Here is a 25,180-nt window from a genome sequence, read left to right as displayed (position 1 = left end):
GTCATGGTCTTACTGGTTAAGTCATTACTTAGGTCATGGTCTCACAGGTTAAGTCATTACTTAGGTCATGGTCTTACTGGTTAAGTCATTACTTAGGTCATGGTCTCACAGGTTAAGTCATTACTTAGGTCATGGTCTTACTGGTTAAGTCATTACTTAGGTCATGGTCTCACAGGTTAAGTCATTACTTAGGTCATGGTCTTACTGGTTAAGTCATTACTTAGGTCATGGTCTCACAGGTTAAGTCATTACTTAGGTCATGGTCTCACAGGTTAAGTCATTACTTAGGTCATGGTCTCACAGGTTAAGTCATTACTTAGGTCATGGTCTCACAGGTTAAGTCATTACTTAGGTCATGGTCTTACTGGTTAAGTCATTACTTAGGTCATGGTCTCACAGGTTAAGTCATTACTTAGGTCATGGTCTTACAGGTTAAGTCATTACTTAGGTCATGGTCTCACTGGTTAAGTCATTACTTAGGTCATGGTCTTACAGGTTAAGTCATTACTTAGGTCATGGTCTCACTGGTTAAGTCATTACTTAGGTCATGGTCTCACAGGTTAAGTCATTACTTAGGTCATGGTCTTACTGGTTAAGTCATTACTTAGGTCATGGTCTCACAGGTTAAGTCATTACTTAGGTCATGGTCTCACAGGTTTAAAAGTAATAAATCTGGCTGGGCATAGTGGCTCATGTGCCTGTATTCCCAGCACCTTGGGAGGCCAAGGTAGGAAGATTACTTGAGCTTAGGACTTCCAGACCAGCCTGGGTAACATAACAAGACCTCATCTCAGCAAAACAAAACAAAACAAAAAAAAAGGAATAAATAAATTTAATTAGCAGGGCACAGTGGTGTATTCCTTTGGTCCCAGCTACAAAGGAAGCTGAGACAAGAGGATTGCTTGAGCCTGGGAGGTCAAGGCTGCAGTGAGCTATGTTTGCATCACTGCATTTCAGCCTGAGTGACAGAGGAAGACCCTATTACAAAAAGAAAAAAAAAAAGATTAATCCCAAGAATCAGTGACTGACATAGCATTCACATAATGTCTTTGGAACTGAAAGACAACCCATGTTTACTGCCCTTGGTTACAGCCTATTGTATTCTTGTCAGTTTAATGACAACCTACCTTATTGGCTATTGGTTATTGATTACCTACAGAGATGATTTTGTCTTCTATGTAACCTACCTCCATGACAGTAAAGAAAGGAGTGGAGGAAGGGTGATGATCTTTATATTCTGCAGTTTTCTCACTTTCATTAGGTAGGTTAAATGACATACCCAACATCAGGTGTAGGTTTTAGTGGTTGTAGTATACTTATTCTTTCTGCAACCTTGTGATGTCTTTTAAATCCAAGATTGATTCAGTAACGGAGTACTGAACTGTTTCTGTAGCTCTGTCAAGGCTTGTCAAGCAGTGTGCTCATCACACGGTAAACCATGCAGCCTGGAATTTCATAAAAGTTCCAAGAAATAACATTCGCCCATACTGACTAGTTTTACATCTCTTTGATAATTGATAAGTTTAAAAAGGATGGATGCAATAATATAGTTAAGACTGAGGAGCATTTTAAAAGTCAACCACAGGCTGGCCACAGTGGCTTATGCCTGTAACCCCAGCACTTTGGGAGGCTGAAGCAGTCAGATCACCTGAGGTCAGGAGTTTGAGACCAGCCTGGGCAATGTGGTGAACCCCCCATCTCTACTAAAAATACAAAAATTTAGCTGGGCATGGTGGTACACACCTGTAACCCCAGTTACTCAGGAGGCTGAGGCAGGAGAATTGCTTGAACCCAGGAGGCAGAGGTTACATTGAGCCAAGATAGCACTACTGCACTTCAGCCTGGATAATAGAGAGAGACTGTTTCTAAAACTAAAACCAAAACGAAACCACAGATCAAATATCCATCATAAAGCTAAATATATTATATAGAAAGCCATACTTTTCTCAGCTTTGAACAAGAGTGGGCTCATATGCAGGCAAGGTTGATTTTTGCCAAAATACTGTCTGTTACTGTCTGGCTATTCAGTTTAAACATTTGTGGAACGCTTCACCGTGCTAGTGACTATGATAATAAACGCGGGGCATACACTAAGAAAAATAAATGAAAGTCTAAGTACTTGAATTCATAATCTGAGGAGGGAGATGTATGTAAACAAAACACATTCAGTGTGACAGTGTAAGAGTGTATATGGATGTGCTTTGGCCCTATAGAGGAGGTACTTGGCCCATTTTGGAGAGGGATGGGAATGCTTATGCTTGCTGATTCTTGAAGGGTGAGTAGCATTTCCCCTAGCAAGCAGTATTAGATGGCATAATCAATATGTAAAAGCACAGAGACCTGGAGAGGAGAGAGAAGCAAGTTCAGTCAGTTTAAACAAATGTTTTGAAAATGTTAAGCTCTGCAGTACAAAGAAATTAGGATAGAACAGGTTGAGACAATACTGATTGAATTTATTGGTCATGGGGCTATTTATGGTTTTCATTTCTTGTATCAGTTTTTGTTTTTTCTCCCTAAGAATAAGACTGGGATCTTGTATCAGTTTTGATAAATTATTTTTCTTCTGAGAATTATGGGTACAAAGTTGTTCATGATCTTAACTTTTTTTTTTTTTTTTTTTTTTTGAGACAGAGCCTCACTCTGTTACCGAGGCTAGAGTACAGTGGCACGATCTTGGCTCACTACAACCTCTGTTGCCTGGGTTCAAGCAATTCTCCTGCCTCAGCCTCCTGAGTAGCTGGGATTACAGGAACCTGCCACCACACCCAGCTAATTTTTGTAGTTTTTAGCAGAGACGGGAATTCACCATCTTGTCCAGGCTGATCTTGAACTCCTGACCTCATGATCCACCTGCCTTAGGCTCCCAAAGTGCTGGGATTACAGGTGTGAGCCACCATGCCCGGCCAGTATTGTCTTATCTTTTTACCATCTGTAGGCTCTGTAGTGATGTATCATTTCCATTCTTGATATTGGACATTTACCCTAATTTCTTTCTTTCTTTTTCTTTTTTTCTTTTTTCTTTTTGAGACAAAGTCTTCATCTGTCACCCAAGCTAGAGTGCAGTGGTGCGATCTCAGCTCACTGCAACCTCTGCCTCCTGGGTTCAAGCAATTCTCCTGTCTCGGCCTCCGAGTAGCTGGGACTACAGGCGCATGCCACCAAACCTGGCTAATTTTTATATTTTAAGTAGAGATGGAGTTTCATCATATTGGCCAGGCTAGTCTCAAACTCCTGACCTTGTGGTCTGCCCGCCTTGGCTTTCCAAAGTGCTGGAATTACAGTTGTGACCCACCACACCTGCCCCACCCCCCCTTTTTTTTAATCAGTCAGGCTTATACTGTGAATTTTTTTTCCCCCCAGAGACGGGGCTTTTTTCTGTCGCCTAACTTAGAGTGTAGTGACGTGATATAGCTCACTGCAACCTCAAACTTCTGGGCTCAAGTGATCATCCTGCCTTAGCCTCCTGAGTAGCTGGCTGGGACTCAGCTAATATTTTCCATTGTTTTTATTATTGTTAAAAACAATTTTTTTGAGATGGGGGTCTCACTGTATTGTCCAGGCTGATCTCAAACTCCTGGGCTCAAGCAATCCTACCACTTCAGCCTCCCACCGTGTTGGGATTACAGTCATGAGCCACCATGCCTGGCCTAATTTTTAAATTATTTTTGTAGAGAATAGGGGTTGCACTCTGCCCAGGCTGGTCTCAAACCCCTGGCCTCAAGCAATCCACTGCTTCGGACTTCCAAAGTGCTAGGATTACAGGCATGAGCCACCGGGCTCAGCATGAGCCTTTTTAGACTCAGTTGGTTTTGTTGATCCTCTTTGTTTCATATTTCTTTGATTGCTGCTTTTCACTTTTTTTTCTTCTACTTCCTCTGGGCTTTTCTTTTAAAATTTATTGAGATGTGAAAGTTCTTAGTTTTTAGCTTGCTTTTCTAAGTTCAAGTTTATGAATTTTTATTTTTGAATCAGGGCCTTGCTGTGTCACCCAGGCTGGAGTGCTGGCATGATAACGGCTCACTGCAGCCTCCACCTCCTAGGCTCAAGTAATTCTCCCATCTCAGATTCCTGAGTAGCTGGGGCTACAGGCGCATGCCATCATACCTGGCTTTTTTTTTTTTAATAACAATTTTATTTTTAAATTTAAAAAAATAGAGACAGGGTCTTGCTTTGTTGCCTAGGCTGGTCTCCAAACTCTTAAACTCAAGCAGTCCTCCGCCCGTTGGCCTCAGCCTCCCAAAGTGTTGGGATTACATCAGCCACCATGCCCAGCCTAATTTTTTTTATTTTTATTTTTGTAGAGACGAGGTCTTGCCATGTTGCCCAGGCTGGTCTCAAACTCCAAGGTTCAAGTGATCCACTCACCTCAGCCTCCCAAAGTGCTGGGATTTACAGGCATGAGCAACTGCGCCTGGCCTAAGTTTATAAATTTCTAAGTCCTGCTTTAATTGTGTTCTACATGTTTTGAAATGTAGTATTTTTATGAACAAACGATCTGTAACCTATGTTTTATTTTATTTAAAATTATTTAAAATTGATTGATGGATTGACTGATGTTGAGAGAGGGTCTCTCTATCAGCCAGGTTGGACTACAGTGCTATGATCATAGCTCACTGAAGCCTCAAATTCCTGGGTTCACAAGATCTGCTTCAGCCTTCTGAGTAGCTAGGACCACAGGTGCATGCACCATGCTTAGCTAACTTTTAAAATTTTCTGTAGAAACAGTTATCTCGCTGTGTTGCCCAAGCTGGTCTCAAACTCCTGGCCTCAAGACATCATTCCTCTTCAACCTCCCAAAGTGCATGGACTTAGAGCCCTGAGCTACTGTGCCCAGCTCTTAATTTCTAATTGATACATAAGTGTACATATTTATGGGATATATTGTAATGTTTCAATGCATGTATACATTGTGTATGTATAATATCCCATGTTCTAGATTTTCTTATTTTTTTTTGAGATGGAGTCTCTGTCGCCCACACTGGAGTGCTCACTGCAACCGCTACCTCCCGGATTCAAGCAGTTCTCTAGCCTTAGCTTCCCAAGTAGCTGGGATTATAGGAACCTGTCACCACCCCCGGCTAATTTTTTTTTTTTTTTTTTTTTTTTTTTCTGTTTTAGTAGAGATGAGGTTTTGCCATGTTGGTCTTGAACTGCCAGGCTGGTCTCGAACTCCTGACCTCAAGTGATCCACCCACATCAGCCTCCCAAAGTGCTGGGATTACAGACATGAGCCACCACATCTGGCCTGGATGTATCTCATTCATTCGTTCATTCATTCATTCATTTGAAGGAGTCTCATTGTCGCCCAGACTGGAGTGCAGTGGCACTATCTCACTATAACCTTCACCTCACTGGTTCAAGGGATTTTCCTGCCACAGCCTCTAGAGTAACTGGGACTACAGGCACGTACCACCACACCCAGCTAATTTTTGTATTTTTAATAAAGATGGGTTTCTCTGTGTTGGCCATGGTGGTCTTGAACTCCTGACCTCAGGTCATCTGCCCACCTCGGCTTCCCAAAGTGCTGGGATTACAGACGTGAGCAGCCACACCTGGCCTAGATGTATCTCTTTTAGACAGCATGTGATAAAATGTTTTTTTCGAAGTAATATACAGTAAAATTGACTCCTTTTTGTGTATACTGTTCTGTGAATTTTAATACATAACGTAGATTCAAGAAACTACCATCACAACTGGGACATAAAACAGTTATATCACCTTCTGTATGTTACACCTTGGTAACACACCCAGCCTCCCACCTCTTATTTCTAGCAACCACTGCTCTGTTCTCGGTTACTATAGTTTTATCTTTTCATGAATGTCATATAAATGAAATCAAACATTATGTAATATTTTGAGACTGGCTTATTTCATTCAGCATGCTGCCTCTGAGATTCATCAAAGTTATTGTGTGTATAAATGGTTAGTTCCTTTTTATTACTGAGTAGTATTCCATTTATGGATAGACCACAGTTATTTTTATCCATTCACTCCTTGAAGGACATTTTGGTTTCCATTCTTTGATGATTATGAATAAAGCTGCTGTGAACATAACATAGGCTTTTGCGATCATAAGTTTTCATTTTTCTAGGGTGAATAACTGTGAGTTGGATTGCTGGGTCATATGAAAAATGTATGTTTAACTTATTTATAAAGAAGTTGCCAAACTTTTCTAGAATGGCTATACAGTACTGTTTTGCATTCACACTGGCATTGTATGAGTTTCAGTTTTTCCTCATCTTCTCTAGCATCTCATCCTCTTTAGCATTACAAGTTAAATATTGGCAGTATATTTATTTTAATATTTGGCAGTATATTTAATTACTTTAATATATATTTTAATTATTGGCAGTAAATTTCATATATTTTAATATTTAAATACTGCCAATATTTAACTTGTAATGTTGAAATAAATTTTAGATTTACAGAAGTTATAGAATCTTCATATATGCTTCCCTCAATATCTCCTAATGTTAACATCTTGCAATAACTGTGATATGTAATCAAAACTAAGAAATTGGGCCAGGCATGGTAGCTCACACCTGTTATCCCAGTAACTCTGGAGGCCCTGGTGGGAAAGGTTGTTTGAGGCTAGGAGTTTGAGACCAGCCTGGGCAACATAGCAAGACCCATCTCTATGAAAAATTAAAGTTAGGTGGATATGGTGGTATGTGCCTGTAGTCCTAGCTGCTTAGGAGGCTGAGGCGGGAGGATTGCTTGAGCCCAGGAGTTCAAGACTGCCATGCCATGAACTAGGAGAGTTAGGATCATACCATTGCACTCCAGTCTGGGTAACAGAGTGAGATCCCCTCTCTAAAATAAATAAATAAATAAATAAATAAAATAATTAAACTAAGAAATTAACATCAGTATAATACTATTAACTAAACTACAGGCTTTATTTGGATTTTACCTGTTATATCCTTTTTCTGTTCAAGGAACCAGTCCAGGATAGCACATTAATTTAGTCTTCATGTCTCCTTAATATCCTCCAGTCTATAAAGCTTCTCAGTCTGTCTTTAATTTTCTTTCTTGAAAACTTTTGAAGAAGACAGGTGTTGTATTTTATAGGATGTCCTTCAATATAGGTTAGACTGATGTTTTCTTAAGATTAAATTGTGGTTATGGATTTTTGAGAAGACTACCACAGAGGTGAAGTGCCCTTCTCATCACTTCTATCAGGGGCATATGATGTCAAAGTGACTTAGCACTAGTGATATATTTCAGTAAAGTCTGCCAGGTTTTTCTACTGTAGAGTTGCTATTTCTCCCTTTCCAAGCCCACTGGACTTAGGAATGCCCTTGTAATGAATGAGCATGGATGGGAGAAATTTAGGCTCTCTTTCCATGCTTACTTCCTTTTCTAGAAGGAAGAAAATTGAGCTCCACCTCCTTAAGGGAGGCATATCAAATATTTTGTGAATATATTTTAAAACCACCATAGTAATAAATATCCTAGAGGATATACTTTGAGGCTATGCAAGTATCCTGTTTCTCTTAAAAGCTTTACTCATTAATTTTAGCATCTATCTGCGGATCTTGCCTATAGGAATTACTGTGTTGATCTAATAGTAGTCTTGTATTTCTTTCTTGCTACATGTATTAGGTGGAATTCTTATGTAAGGAAGATTTAAAAAATTTATTTACATAGTGTGGGTACATGGATATTTTATTGCTTAGAGTTATAATTTGGTACTCATTATTTTGTTCAGGTTGTTCTGGTTTTAGCCATTGGAGCTCCTTCAAGTTGGCTCCCATGTCTCTTCAGCTGTAAGACTTACCAAGCTAGGCCAAGCATAGTGGCTCATGCCTGTTATCCAAGCACTTTGGGAGGCTGAGGCAGGAGGATTGCTTGAGCCCAAGAGTTTGAGACCAGCCTGGGCAACATAGCCAGACCTCATCTCTACTAAAAATAAAAAAATTAGCTAGGTGTGGTGGTGCACACCTGTAGGTCCCAGCTACCCAGGAGGCTGAGGTGGAAGGATAGCTGTCTCAAAAAAAAAAAAAAAAAAAAAGATTTGCCAGGCCATCTTGTATTTTTTCTACCCCAATCCTAGAATGAGCCATTTCTTTAAAGAGCCTTCATTCTTTTTTATTGGAGAATAACATCTAGAAACCAAGGAAACTAGGTCTTCTCATTGCTACTCAGTATCACTGTTTTTAGGTGCTCTCAGCAGACAGAGCTAGGAATTTGCATCAAGTAATGTTCATGCTAGGGTGTAGTGTTCACGCTATGGTGTACAATTCTGTGGGTTTTGACAAAATCACCTCTACTGTACAGAAGAGTTTAATTGCCATGGGGCAGTCACCCATCATCTGGTCTCCATCTCTGTGATTTTGCCTTTTCCAAACTGTCATGTAAATCAGTGATCCCCAACCTTCTTGGCACCAGGGACCAGTTTCACAACTGGGTAGGGGTTGGGGATGGTTTGGGGATGATTCAAGCACATTACATTTATTGTGCACTTTATTTATATTACATTGTAATATGTAATGGAATAATTACACAACTCACCATAATGTAGAATTCCCATCTGGGGGTGATGGGAGATAGTGACAGATCATCAGGCATTAGATTCTCATAAGGAGCACAAAACCTAGATCCCTCGAATATGCAGTTCACAATAGGGTTCTCCTATGAGAATCTAACGTCATTGCTGATCGGACAGGAGGCAGAGTTCAAGTGGTAATGTGAGTGGCTCTCCTGCTGCTCACCTCCTGCTGTGTGGCCCAATTCCTAATAGGTCACAAACTGGTACAGGCCTGTTAGAAACCCCTGTTGTAAATGGAAGTATACAATATGTAGCCTTTTGTTTCTGGCTTCTTCACTTTAAGATTCACCATGTTGGTCAGGTGTCACAGCTCACACCTGTAATCCTAGCACTTTGGGAGGCTGAAGCCAAAAGGATTGCTTGAGATCAGGAGTTTGAGACCAGCCTGGGCAACAAAGCAATACTCTATCTCTACCAATAAAAGGAGAAAGATTTATCCATTTTGTTGCACAAATCAGTAGTTTGTTCCTTTTTATTGCTAAGCACCCCATGGCAAACCATTTGTGTGTTCATGTACCTGTTGGACACCTTAGTTGTTTCTATTTTTTCATAATTATGGATAAAGCTGCCTTAAATATTTGTGTGAAGGTTTTTGTGTAGATAGAAGTTTCTCTGGAGTAAATACTTAGGAGTAGGAATGCTGGTTGTATGGTTAAGAACATGTTTAACTGTATAAGAAGCTGCCAAACTGTTTTCCAAAACCATTTTGCATTCCCATCAAGAATGAATTAGTTACTGTTATTCTGCATCCACACCAGCTTTTGGTATTGTCAGTTTTGTTTCTTGGTTTTTTTTAATTTTAGCTATTTTAATAGATCTGTAGTGGTAGTGGTATGATTTAATTTTATTTTCCCTGCTGTTCTAGCAGTGTTGGGTATCTTTTAATAGACTTATCTGTATATCTTCTTTTATGGTGTGTTCTTCGCCCATTTTTAAATTGAGTTGTTTTCTTATTGTTGAGTTCTTTATATGTTACAGATACAAGTTCTTTATTCAGATTTGTGATTTGTAAATACATTCTTCTTGTCTCTGGCTTATTTTCTTAATAGTGTCTTTCACAGAGCAGAAATATTTTAATGTTGATGAAGTTCAGTTTATCAATTTTACAGCCCATGCTTTTAATATCATGTCTTCAAACTCTGCCTGGTTGCAAACCCTAGTTGCAAGAAGGTTTGATAGTTTTACATTTATGTTTCCCCCCAAGATAGGGTCTTGTCTTGTCACCCAGGCTGGGATTATACAGGCATGAGCTACCACATCTGGCCCAAGTTTTACATTTATTTCTGTCATTCATTATGAATTATCTTTTATATAAGGTATGAGATTTAGGTTGAAGTTTATGATTTTGCATATTGATCTCCAAGTCTTCCAAAGTCATTTGTAGAAAAGATTGTTATGCCTGTAATCCTAGCACTTTGGGAGGCCAAGGTGAACGAATCACTTGTGCTCAGAAATTTGAGACCAGCCTGGTCATTATGGTGAAACCTTGTCTCTACTAAAAATACAAAAATTAGCCTGGCATGGTGGGGCGCAATGGCTCACACCTGTAATCCCAGCACTTTGGGAGGCCAAGGCGGGCAGATCACAAGTCAGGAGATCAAGACCATCCTGGCTAACATGGTGAAACCTTATCTGTTCTCAAATACAAAAAATTAGCCAGGTGTGGTGGTGCACGGCTGTCATCCCAGCTACTCAGGAGGTTGAGGCAAGGGAATCACTTGAACCCAGGAGGCAGAGATTGCAGTAAGCCAAGATCATGCCACTGCACTCCAGCCTGGCTACAGAGTGAGACTCCATCTCAAAAAAACAAAAACAAAAAAACTGTGCATGGTGACACACACTTGTGGTCCTAGCTACTCAGGAGGGTGAGGCAGGAGGCAGGAGACTCACTTGAACCCAGGAGGCAGAGGTTGCAGTGAGCTGAGTTCACGACACTGTACTGCAGCCTGGGTGACAGAGGCAGACCCTGTCTTGAAAACATGTATGTATGTATGTATTGTATGTATCTGTCTGTCTATCTATCAATCATCTATCTATCTATGTATATATATCTCCTTTCTCCATTGAACTGCCTTTGTACCTTTGTCAAAAATGAATTGACCATATTCGTGTGGGTGTATTTCTGTTCTCTTTATTCTGTTCCCTTGATCTATGCTTTATCCTTTGCCACTGTTTTGACACTATAGCTTTGTAGTAAGTTTAAAATTAGATAGTATAATTCTTCCAGCTTTATTATTTTTCAGAATTGTTTGGATTATTCTGGTTCATTTGGATTTCTTTTTTAATCTGGTCTGATTGTCTTTTACCTGGATAATTTATTCCAGTTATATTTAATATAATTAATTATATTTGAATTTAACTTTTTTTTCCTATGTTTCTTATGTTCTAGATATTTTTCTTCTCCCTTCTGGTAAGAAGGATTCTTTTGGATTCTTTTTATGACTACGCTTTATTCCTTCTTTCTGTGTGGAAATACATGCTATTTTTATTCTGTAATTAGTTGTCATCGTATATGTTGTGACTTGCAGCTATAACTTACCAAAGCCTGATATTATAACTTTTCATATAATATTATCCTCTTTTCATATAATAAAAGAACTTTAGAAAGAAGACTTTGACATTTCTTCAATGTACTATGTTTTTATTGTGATGTATTATATTTTTTAAAGCTCCTCAAGGTATTGTTATTCTTTTGTATAATCAGTGTTTGTTTGGAATTGTCTGTAGATTTTCCTCTTTTTTATTTTCTCTTTAACTCAGACCTTAATGGATTATTTTTCTTCTTTCCTTAGCGACATTTGCTTGATAACAGAATATTTTTAATTTGGTGTTGTTTTTTTTTTTTTTAAAGCACACTGCAGGTATTAAACTAGCTTGGCTTCATTGTTGGTTTTGAAAAATCAGCTGTTCTAATGCTGGTTTTTTACTATAATCTGCCTTTTTCTCTGCTGATTTTTTAGGTTTATCTTTGTCTTTTGTTTTTTTTTTGTTTGAGACAAGATCCTGCTATTTTACTCAGGCTGGTCTCCAACCCCTGGCCTCAAGCAGTCCTCCTGCATCAGTCTCCCAAACAGCTGGGACTACTAGGCCTGTGCCATTACACCCAACTCATTTTTGTTTTTTCCTGCTGTTTTGTGATTATGTGTTTAGCTTTGGATTTCTTTTTATTGATCTTCTTTGGAAATTGTTTGCTTCTGGAATTTGATTGTGTCTAATTGCTTCTGGGATATTTTTAGCTGTCTTCAGTTATTCCCTTTACCTCATTCTCTCCTTTTCTGTTAGAACTATTTAAAAGTATATCAAACTGGCCAGGTGCAGTGGCTCATATCTGTAATCACAACACTTTGGGAGGCCAAGATAGGCAGATCAGTTGAAGTCAGGAATTCAAGACCAGCCCCGCCAACATGGCAAAACTGCATCTCTACTGAAATTGCCCAGGCATGGTGGCACACACCTGTAGTCCCAGTTACTCTGGAGGCTGAGGCAGGAGAATCACCTGAACCCAGGTTGCAGCAAACTGAGATCCCACCACTGCCTTCCAGTCTGGATGACAGAGCGAGACTTGTTGCATAACTGCACATATGGCATGGTGGTTTGCTCTCTCCATCTCACCCGTCATCTACATCAGGCATTTCTCCCAGTGTTATCCCTCCCCAACCTCCCCACCCCCGGCTCTCCTCCCTTAGCCCTCCACCCCCCCCAACATACCCCAGTGTGTAATGTGCCCCTCCCTATGCCCATGTGTTCTCATTGTTCAACACCCACCTATGAGTGAGAACATGCAGTGTTTGGTTTTCTGTTCTTGTGTCAGTTTGCTGAGAATGATCGTTTCCAGATTCGTCCATGTCCCTACAAAGGGCACAAACTCATCGTTTTTTATGGCTGCATAGTATTCCATGGTGTATATGTGCCACATTTTTCTTGTCCATTCTATCATTGATGGGCATTTGGATTGGTTCCAGGTCTTTGCTGTTACAGACAGTGCCTCAATGAACATATGTGTGCATTTGTTATAATAGAATGATTTATAATCCTTTGGGTATATACCCAGTAATGGGATTGCTGGGTCAAATGGAATTTCTATTTCTAGATCCTTGAGGCACCGCCACATTGGTTGAACTAATTTACACTCCCACCAACAGTATAAAAGTGTTCCTATTTCTCTACATCCTCTCCAGCATCTGTTGTCTCCAGATTTTTTTATTCTAACTGGCATGAGATGGTATCTCAATGTGGTTTTGACTTGCATTTCTTTAAAGACCAGTGGTGATGAGCATTTTTTCATTATTGTTGGCCTCATATATGTCTTCTTTTGAAAAATGTCTGTTCATATGCTTCAACCACTTTTGAATGCATTTGTTTTTTTCTTGTTAATAATCTGTTTTAGTTCTTTATAGATTCTGGATATTAGCCCTTTGTTGGATGGGCAGGTTGCAAAAATTTTTTCCCATTCTGTTGGTTACCAGTTCACGCTAATGATTGTTTCTTTTGCCGTACAGAAGCTCTTAAGTTTAATTGCAAAAATGTTTTCCATTCTGTTGGTTGCCAGTTCACTCTAATGATTGTTTATTTTGCTGTACAGAGCTCTTAGGTTTAATTAGATCCCATTTGTCTATTTCGGCTTTTGTTGTCATTGCTTTTGGTGTTTTAGTCATGAAGTCCTTGCCTATGCCTATGTCCTGAATGGTTTTGCCTAAGTTTTCTTCCAGTATTTTTATGGTGTTAGGTCTTATGTTTAAATCTTCAATCCATCTGGAGTTAATTTTAGTGTAAGATGTAAGGAAGGGGTCCAGTTTCTGCTTTCTGCAAATGGCTAGCCAATTTTCACAACACCTTTTATTAAACAGGGAATCCTTTCCCCATTGCTTGTTTTTGTCAGGTTTGTCAAAGATCTGATGGTTGTATATGTGTGGCATTGCTTCCAAGGCCTCTGTTCTGTTCCATTGGTCTATAGCTCTGTTTTGGTACCAGTACCATGCTGTTTTGATTACTGTAGCCTTGTAGTATAGTTTGAAGTCAGGTAGTGTGATGCCTCCAGCTTTGTTCTTTTTGCTTAGGATTGTCATGGCTATGCGGGCTCTCTTTTGGTTCCATATGAAGTTTGAAGTGTTTTTTTCCAGTTCTGTGAAGAAGGTCAATGGTTACTTGATGGGGATAGCGTTGAATCTATAAATTATTTTGGGCAGTATGGCCATTTTCACGATACTGATTCTTCCTAACCATGAGCATGGAATGTTTTTCTGTTTGTGTCCTCCCTTGTTTCCTTGATCAGTGGCTTGTAGTTCTCTTGAAGAGGTCCTTTACATCCTTTGTTAGTTGTATTCCTAGGTATTTTCTCTTTGTAGCAATTGTGAATGGGTGTTCACTCTTGATTTGGCTCTCTGTTTTGTTATTGGTGTATAGGAATGCTTGTGATTTCTGCACATTGATTTTGTATCCTGAGACTTCACTGAAGTTGCTTCAGTTTAAGGAGATTTTGGGCTGAGACGATGGGGTCTTCTAAATATACAATCACATCATCTGCAGATAGAGACAATTTGACTTCTTCTTTTCCTAATTGAATACTCTTTATTTCATTTTCTTGCCTGATTGCTCTGGCTAGAACTTCCAGTACTATATTGAATAGGAGTGGTAGAAAGGGCATCCTTGTCTAGTGCCAGATTTCAAAGGGAATTCTTCCAGTTTTTGCCAGTTGAGTGTGATATTGGCTGTGGGTTTGTTATAAATAGCTTTTATTATTTTGCGATACACTTCATTGATACCTAGTTTATTGAGTGTTTTTAGCATAAAGGGCTGTTGAATTTTTGTCAGAGACCTTCTCTGCATCTATTGAGATAATCATGTGGTTTTTGTCTTTGGTTCTATTTATGTGATAGATTACATTTATAGACTTGCATATGTTGAACCAGCCTTGCATCTGCAGGGTAAAGCCTACTTGATCGTGATGGATAAGCTTTTTGATGGGCTGTTGCATTTGGCTTGCCAGTATTTTATTGAAGATTTTTGTGTCTGTGTTCATCATGGATATTGGCCTGAAGTTTAGTTTTTAGTTTAGTTTCTGCTGGGTTTTGCTATCAGAATAATGTTGGTCTCATAAAATGAGTTGGGGGGATTCCCTCTTTTTGTATTGTTTAGAATAGTTTCAGAATGAATGGTACCGCTCCTCTTTGTACATCTGGTAGAATTTGGCTGTGAACCCATCTGGACCTGGACTTTTTTTTTGATCGATAGGCTATTAATTGCTGCCTCAACTTCAGCCCTTGTTACTGATCTATTCAGGGTTTCCACTTCTTCCTGGTTTAGTCTTGGGTGGGTGCAAGTGTCCAGGAATTTATTCATTTCTTCCATATTTACTCGTTTATGTGCATAGAGTTGTTTGTAGTAATCTCTGATGGTAGTTTGTATTTCTGTGGAATCAGTGGTGATTATCCCCTTTATCATTTGTTATTGCATCTATTTGATTCTTCTCTCTTTTCTTTTTTATTAGTCTGGCTGGCAATCTTTCTATTTTGTTGATGTTTTCAAAAAACAGCTCCTGGATTTACAGATTTTTTGAAGAGTTTTTGTGTATCTGTCTCCTTCAGTTCTGCTCTGATCTTAGTTATTTCTTGTCTTCTGCTAGCTTTTGAATTTTTTTGATCTTGCTCCTCTAGCTCTTTCAATTCTGACAATAGGGTATTGATTTTAGATCTTTCCTCCTTTCTCATGTGGGCATTTATTGCTATAAATTTCCCTCTAGACACTGCCTTAGATGTGTCCCAGAGATTCTGGTACGTTGTGTCTTCGTTCTCATTGGTTTTGAAGAACATCTTTATTTCTGCCTTCATTTCATTGTTTATTTAGTTGACATTCAGGAGCCAGTTGTTCAGTTTCCATGTAATTGTGTGGTTTTGAGTGAGTTTCTTAATCCTGAGTTCTAATTTGATTGCACTGTGGTCTGAGAGTGTTTGTTATGATTTCCATTCTTTTGCATTTGCTGAGGAGTGATTTACTTCCAATTATGTGTTCAATTTTAGAGTAAGTGGGATGTGGTGCTGAGAAGAATGTGTATGCTGTGGATTTGGGGTAGAGAGTTCTGTAGATGTTACTAGGTCCGCTTGGTCCAGATCTGTGTTCAAGTCCTGGATATCCTTGTTGATTTTCTGTCTCATTGATCTGTCTAATATTGACAGTATTAAAGTCTCCCACTATTATTGTATGGGAGTCTAAGTCTCTTTGTAGGTCATTAAGAACTGGCTTTATGTATCTGGGTGCGCCTTTATTGGGTGCATATATATTTAGGATAGTTAGCTCTTCTTGTTGCATTGATCCTTTTACCATTACATAATGCCCTTCTTTGTCTCTTTTGATCTTTGTTGGTTTAAAGTCCATTTTATCAGAGACTAGGATTCCAACCCGTTTTTTTTGTTTGTTTTTTTTCTCTCCATTTGCTTGGTAAATCATCTTCCATCCCTTTATTTTGAGTCTATGTGAGTCTTTGCACACGAGATGGGTCTCCTGAATATAGCACACCGATGGGTCTTGACTTTTTATCCAGTTTGCCAGTCTGTGTCTTTTGATTGGGGCATTTAGGCCATTTACATTTAATGTTAATGTTGTATGTGAATTTGATCCTGGCATTTTGTTACTGGCTGGTTTTTTTCCCCATTAGTTGACCCAATTTTCTCATTGCGTTGTTGGTCTTTACCATTTGGTATGTTCTTGCAGTGGCTGGTACTGGTTGTTCCTTTCCGTGTTTATAGTGCTTCCTTCAGGAGCTCTTATAAGCCAGGTCTGGTGGTGATGAAATCTCTCAGTAATTGCTTGTCCATAAAGGATTTTATTTCTCCTTCACTTATGAAGCTTAGTTTGGCTTGATATGAAATTCTGGGTTGAAAGTTCTTTTCTTTAAAGATGTTGAATATTGGCCCCCACTGTCTTGTGGCTTGTAGGGTTTCTGCTGAGAGATCTGCTATCAGTCTGATGGGCTTCCCTTTGTGGGTGACCCAACCTTTCTCTCTGGATGTCCTCAGCATTTTTTCCTTCGTTTCAACCCTGGTGAATTTGACAATTATGTGCCTTGGGGTTGCTCTTCTTGAGGAGTATCTTTGTGGTGTTCTCTGTATTTCTTGTATTTGAATGTTGGCCTGCCCTGCTAGGTTGGGGAAGTTCTCCTGGATAATATCCTGAAGAGTGTTTTCCAGCTTGGATTCATTCTCCCCATCACCTTCAGGTACACCGATCAAGTGTAGGTTAAGTCTTTTCACATAATCCCGTATTTCTTGGAGACTTTGTTCATTTCTTTTCACTCTTTTTTCTCTTTTCTTACCTTCTCATTTTATTTCATTGAGTTGATCTTCAGTCTCTGATATCCTTTCTTATGCTTGATTGATTTGGCTATTGAAAGTTGTGTAAGCTTTGGGAGGTTCTTGTGCTGTGTTTTTCAGCTCCATCAAGTCGTTTATGTTCTTCTCTAAGCTGGTTATTCTAGTTAGCATTTCGTCTGACCTTGTTTTTTTTTTTTTTTTCCCAAGGTTTTTAGTTTCTTTGCATTGGGTTAGAACATGTTCCTTTAGCTCAGAGAAGTTTATTACCACCCACCTTCTGAAGCCTGCTTCTGTCAATTCGTCAAACTCATACTCCATCCTGTTTTGTTCCCTTGATAGTGAGGAGTTGTGATCCCTGGGAGGAGGAGAGGCTTTCTGGTCTTTGATGATTTTATCCTTTTTGCCCTGGTTTCTTCCCATCTTCGTGGGTTTATCTACCTTTGATCTTTGAAGTTGGTGATTTCGGATGAGGTCTCTGAGTGGACGTCCTTTCTGTTGATGTTGAAACTATTTCTTTTTGTTTTTTAGTTTTCCTTCTAACAGGCCCCTCTGGTGTGTGAGGCTTTTTTTTTTTTTTTTGGTTATACAGGAGTCAGGGAGCCACTTGAGAAGGCAGTCTGTCCCTTGTCTGCCTCTGAGGCGCTGCTGGGCTGCCTTGGATTCAGTCTGACTGCCATGTAGGCTTCTTTTGGCTTTTATTTACACAGGTGAGATTAGACCCACCTTCGCAATGGTGGATGCCCCTCCCCCCACCAAGCTCAATCGTCTTGGGTCAAGCTTAAACTGATACGCTGGCTGCAAAACTCTCAAGCAAGAGGGCTTCAGTTTGCTGGTCTTTGTTGGGGTGGGACCTGCCCACCTTGTCTTCCTGCTTTCAACTCTCCCCGTTTCTGGGGGTTGGGTAGATCTGTCCTGCAGGCGCTCTTGGTGCTAGCCAAAACCTCCTCCAGTTCTTGCCAACACCAAGCAGGCCAGAGCCATAGCTCAGATCTGTGCTGGCAACTTGCGGCAGTTCTCAGCCTACTGGCGTACTCACAGACTGAGGGTTTCAAAAGGTATGGGAGAAGGGCAGTATCTGAACCAGAGTGCCAAGGGGGTAAAGTCCCCGACCAGAAGATCAGGGACTTCCCCAGTGGGGCACATCCCACCCTGCCTCAGTTCGCCGTCCCTGGGCTACACCCACTGTCCAACCAGTCCCATTGAAATGAACCTGGTACCTGGGTTGGAAATGCGGAGATCACTCGTCTTCATTTCTCTCCCTGGGACCTGCGCTCCAGAGCTGTTCCTATTCGGCCATCTTGGCAGAAGTCCTCCTCTATTTTTTGAGATCTGCTAGGACATTGTATTTAAAAATATGTATTTGTAGTAATCATTGAGGCCCACAGTAAGGTACTTTTCTCCATGGCGAGCTTGCTTATATCAGGTATGCATGGGCACCGATCCAGGAACCACCTTATAACAAGCTTAAGATACGATGTTCCCGCTAGTAGGCTTTTGATTCCTCCCTAGATTCTCTACTCCCCAATTACTCTTACCATTAGGGTGTATCCCTCTTCATAAGGTCAGAACCTTATGAAGAGAGCTTTCTATTAGACTTTTTGTCTTGTGAGAGCCCTGGGCTTTGGTTTATGTGAGAACAAAATTCTAATTTTCAGGATCAACAAAGGCTTTCTGGGCTTCCTTGCATGCTTATATAGCTGGGTTTACATTTTCTATTTTCTTTTGGCTATAATTACTTCTCTGTCTTATTTAAAGATGAGTGGGCCAGGCGTGGTGACACATGCCTGTAGTCTCAGTTACTTGGGAGGCTGAGGTGGGAGGATTACTTGAGCCCAGGAATTCAAGGTGGCAGTAGCTATGATTGATCCATTGCACTCCAGCCTGGGCGACAAGGCAACACCCTGTCTCTTAAAAATCAATTTTTTAAAAAAGGATGAGTGTGTGTGTTTAATTCATTCTCTTTAGTTGTCCTCAGTAAGAGAGTTGATCCAAATAACCTAGCCTAGCATGCATGGAAACAGGAAAATTGCCTGCAAAAATGTTGATTTTTATACTTTGAAAACTAGGAAGCTCTCTGGGCATTTTGCTTTGTGACTTGCATTAGAGTTCTGCAGAAACATAGAGGCAATAAGAATATATAGATATATAGGCATAAGAGAGAGGATGTTATTAGAAGAATTGGCTCACATGTGATTATGAAGGCTAAGAATTCCACAATAGGTGGTCTGCAAGCTGGAGACCCAGTGGTGCCAGTAACATGGCTCAGTCCAAGTCCAGAAACCTGAGAACCCAGGGCCAGAGGGCCCTGGTTTAAGTCCTGGTATCATAATGTGGAGAAGGGTGTATCTCAGCTCTAGGAGAGGGGAAGTACTTTTTTTCTCTCTTTTTTTTTTTTCTCCTATCCAGGTCCCCAGCTGATTGGATGATGCCCACCCAAATTGAAGGTGGATCTTCCTACTTAGCCCATTGACTCACATCTAGTCTCCTCTGGAAACACCCTTACAGATCACAGACACCCAGAAGTAATGCCTTACCAGTTCTCTAGGTATTCCTTAATCCAGTCAAGTTGACACCTAAAATTAACCTTCACATGACCTCTGCAGTAGAACTGATTAGTGTGCGAAGTAGAGAAAGGAAAATAAAGAATTGCAAAGGTTGTGAATTAATGATATTGTTTATTTTTTAAGCACAAATGGCAACAGTCGAGTAGAGTAAACTAAGAGACTCCAAATCAGATATAAAAAGGTTGCTGACCTCATGTGCAAAAAAAAAGCACATCGGGTGCTTTTTTAAACCTGGTGCCACGTTGCATGTGATATCCAATGATGTGTTTCTTATAGGAGATAACAAAATGTGCCAGTCATTGGTCATTTTAGGGTACAAAACTATAGGTCTTTAAAATTCTTAGCTTGCTTTAAAGTGTTGTGCTTTGCAATTTCTTGTTTTAACGTTTTCCATCTGAGTAATTCCTATGCATACTCCATAAATACTTGTTGAATGAATGATGAGTTGGTGATTTTAGGTACTCTCTAAATATTTGTTGAATGATGAGTTGGTGATGGTTTAAATACCCTTCAACGTCTGTAGACCACCATGGCTTAATTCTTTCAAGCACTGATCAGTTTAGATTGTAATGGTCTGTTTTCTTTGTCTGAGGGCAGAGATACTTTCTCTTTATTCTCCAGAGCCTAGAGAAAGAATGCCTTCCTGGCAGTCAGGCACACATTTCCTGGTGTGTAGTAAACCTTCAGTAAATGCTTACAGCATAAGTATACTGCTCTTGACTCGAAAGGAAGAGAGAAATTAACAGTAAGTATGGACATTTGAAATAAGTAATTCAGATAACATTAGTTACTTGTGCTGTTTTGTATTTATTTGGCCTTCTAGTCTGTGCCACTTTTGTAAAGGGAAGTGGGCAAGTTTGACTGAATTTTTCTCTTTGCTATAGCAAGGTAGAAAAGTATACACATTTAAGCTCCCCCTGAGTTCCACAAGTCTTACTTATCTCTTACTAGTTTATGTTGCCTGATTGCTTGGAAAAAGAGTTCATTCTCTGCAGCAGTGCATAAAAGGTGTTTTCCTATATAGCTGCTTTTCCTCTAAACAGTCAGTCCTAAACCATGCAGTCAGTGCAATCTAAGCACATTCCTCATTCTTTATTGTAGAAATCTTTGTCCTGTCTGGATGATTATAAGATTTTGTTCATTTGCTATGGTTCATTTAAGGATGAGAAGGAGTTGTTTTTTTTTTTTTTAAGATGGAGACTTCCTATGTGGCTGGGCATGGTAGCTCATGCCTGTAATCCCAGCACTTAGGGAGGCCAAGGCAGGCAGATCACAAGGTCAGGAGTTTGAGACCAGCCTGACCAATATGGTAAAACCCCATATCTACTAAAAATACAAAAATTAGCCAGGCGTGGTGTTGCATGCCTGCAGTCCCAGCTACTCGGGAGGCTGTGGCAGGAGAATTGCTTGAACCTGGGAGGCAAAGGTTGCAGTGAGCCAAGATCATGCCACTGTACACCAGCCTGGGTGATGGAGCAAGACTCTGTCTCAAAAACAAAAAAAACGAATTGTATTACAGTTGAAAAATTGACTTAAAGTTCTAGAATGATCTTTTCCATTTGATACTAGGAAATTCATCAATAAAAATACATTAACAGAAAAAAAAGAAAAACATACATGAACAGAAATGACTAAGCGTACTTATTTGTATAGTTTCTGGCATTATACTGTTACTAAGCCTCTGGTTTTCTTCTTAGTTGCCAAATTGAAAAATAACAACTGAACATAAGAGATTAGAGGGAGGGGCTGGCTAAGGGCAAGAGGAGTTTTTGTGGAAATTAATTCTACTATATTCAGTATATATCAGTAAACTTGTGATTTCGGTAGTGCACAATTTGTCCTTATGGTTTAGTGGCATTTTCTTTTCATTTACTTATACTTTATCAAACAACAGATCATGCAGACCCATGCAGTTGGCTTTGATGTGGTCTGGCTTCAGCAGGGAAAAATCATTGACATGATACTTTTTGAGTAGCTGATTAATTGGCTTCATTTAGACTAAAAATTGAGCATACAAGACTTAGCCATGTCTTCAAAGTCAGTCTGAAGGCATTTAGGTAGATGCAGTGGTCTGAAATGGTTAGCGACTAAAGTTACACCTCCTTTTATGCAATGACATGGAAACAGCACTAAGACAGACAATTTAAAATGGAACTTAATAAGAAAGGTAATGCATTTTCTGTTAGATTGTCTTTAGATATACTAGTATTATGAACAGTGGATAGAAGAATTGATTTTCCAGATATCTGGGACTCAGGCACTTTTCTCATCTTCCAAATAAGCTGTTATGAAAATTACTAAAATCAAGTTTCTCCAGTATTCTCTTAATTTGAATTATCAAGGGGAAAAAGACAAATCCTAGTTGTAGTCCTGTTATTTAATAGAAGTAGTAAAGAGAGGGAACGGAACAATTACTCAAGAACCTTTGACTTGGTTTTCCAGTTCTCCTAGTTGTGTTCCAGATGACCTGAAGTATTTAGGAACACTCTATACTTTGGATGCAACTTCATCTTCATTTTGTTTTTAAAAAATAAGCCAAGATTAATTTGATCACCGAATAGTGTTTACTAAACATGCTACAAAATGCAAAGCCTTAGGTACTGTAAATTAAAAAGGTAAATTAAACATGGGTCTTAACTTTATAGAGCTTAGGGTCCAGTTGTCAAGATTTGAAGACTGGTGTGTGTGTGTGAATGTGCAGTAGAAAGTGGTTATGTTCTGTAGGAGTTAGAAGACTTGAACCTTGGAGGCCAACTCACTTTGTCTTTGAATCCCAACTGTAACCTTATTGGATATTCTTGGTCAAGTTACTGAACTTAGGCTGTTCTTATTTGTAGATTAGAAAAACTAATGCTTGCCTCGTAGAGTTGTTGGGAGAATTAGTTACTTAAAGCTGAGAAACTCTTTGCTCCAGGCTTGTAATATCTAACTGCCTATTCAGAATCTCCTTTTGAATGATTCAAAGCCATTTTAACCTGAAGTCCAAAACCTATCTTGTGAACTCTTATCTCCACAGATGTCACCAATAATCTGTCAAGCAAGAAATCCAAGAGTTGCCTCCCACTTCATACAGCATTTTCCAGTTCACTCCTAGCTATTGATTTTACACCATAAATTTCGTTCCTCATATTAGTCTACTGGTTCCACTGCCACCACCTCATCATTTCTCTCACATGTGCTACTCTAACAGCTTCCTGTCTCCCTGAGTCCTGTCCCACACTCAGCCAGAGTAAAAATTGTAAAAATAACATGTATGGGTCACTTTTCTGCTTAAAACTTTTCAGTGAATTTCTATTACCCTTAGTCTATAGGTAAAATCTTTTTTTTTTTTTTTTTTTTTTTTGAGATGGAGTTTCACTCTTGTTACCCAGGCTGGAGTGCAATGGCGCAATCTCGGCTCACTGCAACCTCCACCTCCTGGGTTCAGGCAGTTCTCCTGCCTCAGCCTCCTGAGTAGCTGGGACTACAGGCACGCGCCACCATGCCCAGCTAATTTTTTGTATTTTTAGTAGAGACGGGGTTTCACCATGTTGACCAGGATGATCTCAATCTCTTGACCTCGTGATCCACCCGCCTCGGCCTCCAAAAGTGCTGGGATTATAGGCTTGAGCCACCGCGCCCGGCTAGGTAACATCTTTAATGGCATAGTTGTCTCACCCCTATTCTGCCTTGCCCACTTATATTCCTAAGGCCTAGGACAGTACTTTTTCATATTAGATGCTTATATGTTTAAGGGATGGACATGATAAGGAAAGTAGAGAAGAATCAAACCAAAAATTGATAAATTTAGGCTGTGTGTTTTCTTCCTCTTAGACTACATGTGAATATACATACCATTTGCAGAGGTATAAATGACATACTATTGCTAAATAAGATAATGTTTATCTTGGTTGGCCCAGTGGTTCACACCTATAATCCCAGCACTTTGGGAGGTGGAGGCTGGTGGATCACTTGAGTCCAGGAGTTCAAGATCAGCCTGGGCATCATGACAAAACCTCGTCTCTACAAAACAATACAAATAAATATTAGCTGAGTATGATGGCACACAGCTGTAGTCCCAACTACTCGGGAGGCTGAGGTGGGAGGATTGCTCAAGTCCAGAAAGTGGAAGTTGCAGTGAGCCAAGATGACACCACTGCACTCCAGCCTGGGTGACAGAGCAGAGCAAGACCTTGCCTCAAAAAAATAATAATGATACTATTTATTTTTGACCTCTCTTTTCTGTCATTTCACACCCCCTCTTGTTTTTTTGTTTTTTTAGACAGGGTCTTGCTCTGTCACTCAGGTTGGAGTACAGTGATGAGATCATGGCTCACTGCAACTTTGACCTCCCAGGCTCAGGTGATCCTCCCACCTCAGTCTACTGAGTACCTGGGACCACAGTTTTACCCCACTACGCCCAGCTCATTTTTATGTTATTTGTAGAGAGGAGGTCTTGCTACATTGCCCAGGGTGGTCTCAAACTCCTGAGCTCAGTGATCCTCCCATCTCAGCCTCCCAGAGTGCTGGGATTATAGGCATGAGTCAACACACTTGGCTTCACATCCCCTTTTTATCACCATCCCTTAAACCCTCAATCCTTTAGTACCCTTTTATCTACATGAAGTTACAGAGTCACAGTTGAAGGAATCCTCTGTTTTATTTTCCCTTGTAATTAATGAAGGCCAACCATTTGAAATTCATGTGAATACCTTTCTTACTATAAGCAGATTATTTGGTATGCGTGACAGTAAGGTGAAGCACCTCCTTTAGAGGTACTGCAAAACAGTTAGCTTGTTGTCTTCCCAGTGGAGAATTAAATCTGCTAGTTCATAAATTAGGTCCCAGTTGATGAGCCCCAAAGCAGAAAGGGTCATTCAGACAAGTACTCGAGAATCTCAAGAGTTTCATTAGTAATTAGTCTTCTTCTCCTCACAGAGGATGCCGGGGCCTTGAGAGAGCAGAAGACTGGGTGACAAGAATGTATATCGACTAGTAAATAGGAGTTCGATATTCTCCATATGTCAGATGGCTTCCAGGGAGGAATGAGGACTCATTTTGTAATGTCATGTCTACTTATGAGTTAGCCCTCAGGGGTTAACTCAGGGGCTGGGAGTTAACCACAACTACTATAATTTTTGTATTTTAAAGAATGAAGATTCCAGCCTGTTAGGTTTCTGCTTATTAGCTTTTACTAAGGAACTAGGGGATGTTTTTGTTGTTTCTAAGCCCTTTCTGGAAGATCATCACACTTCATCTTCCCTTCAGTCTGCAAGCACAGTTAGACAGGTATTATAAGTGTTGAACCAAAGCTGGGAGAAGCCCAACAGAGAGATCACTTCTTAAGCTATAGGGAAAGAGCTGTGAGATCCACAGATGAAGGCTGTCTTATAGGTAGGTATAAAATGTTAACCAGTAAAGTGACTATAAAGGTATGTAGAGACTAAAGAGAAGGATACTGTTTCTGTCCGAGGAGAGGCTAAGAATTTAAAAGTTTAGTATGTTAAAAGTCATAAAGTTCTGGGGACAGTATTTCTGTTGAGTTCTTGCTGTTGTTTATACTATTTTAGCCGTATTCATAACAACACGTTTACCATTTTCCTAGTATCTTTCACTGCTGTCAATGCAGGCACAGTCACAGAAATTCAGCAATCCTGCAACATACATGACCTTGTTTCTTTGGGAAGAAGAAAAATCATAAGAAAACATTCGTTTGTTTTGTGTGTATATGTATGTTTATACTTTTAACTGATTTGAAGTGAAAATAAATTAGATTAATG

The 25,180-nt window shown here is 39.8% G+C and overlaps 1 protein-coding gene across 4 annotated transcripts in view; it reads left to right on the top strand.

Annotated features, from left to right (window-relative positions):
- Nucleotides 1-25,180, top strand: part of CSNK2A1 (casein kinase 2 alpha 1) — a 72,923-nt gene that overhangs the window by 15,734 nt on the left and 32,009 nt on the right. The window contains exon 2 of one of the 4 annotated variants that reach the window (XM_078371161.1): nucleotides 19,264-19,301. The exons of the other annotated variants lie outside the window; for them this stretch is intronic. The gene's annotated coding sequence lies outside the window, so the exon portion shown is untranslated. The remainder of the gene's footprint in view (nucleotides 1-19,263; nucleotides 19,302-25,180) is intronic. 4 annotated transcript variants of the gene reach the window in all.

Source organism: Callithrix jacchus, chromosome 5, assembly GCF_049354715.1.
Source record: "Callithrix jacchus isolate 240 chromosome 5, calJac240_pri, whole genome shotgun sequence".
Classification (NCBI taxonomy): Eukaryota; Metazoa; Chordata; class Mammalia; order Primates; family Cebidae; genus Callithrix; species Callithrix jacchus.
This window is presented reverse-complemented; position numbering and strand designations above follow the sequence as displayed.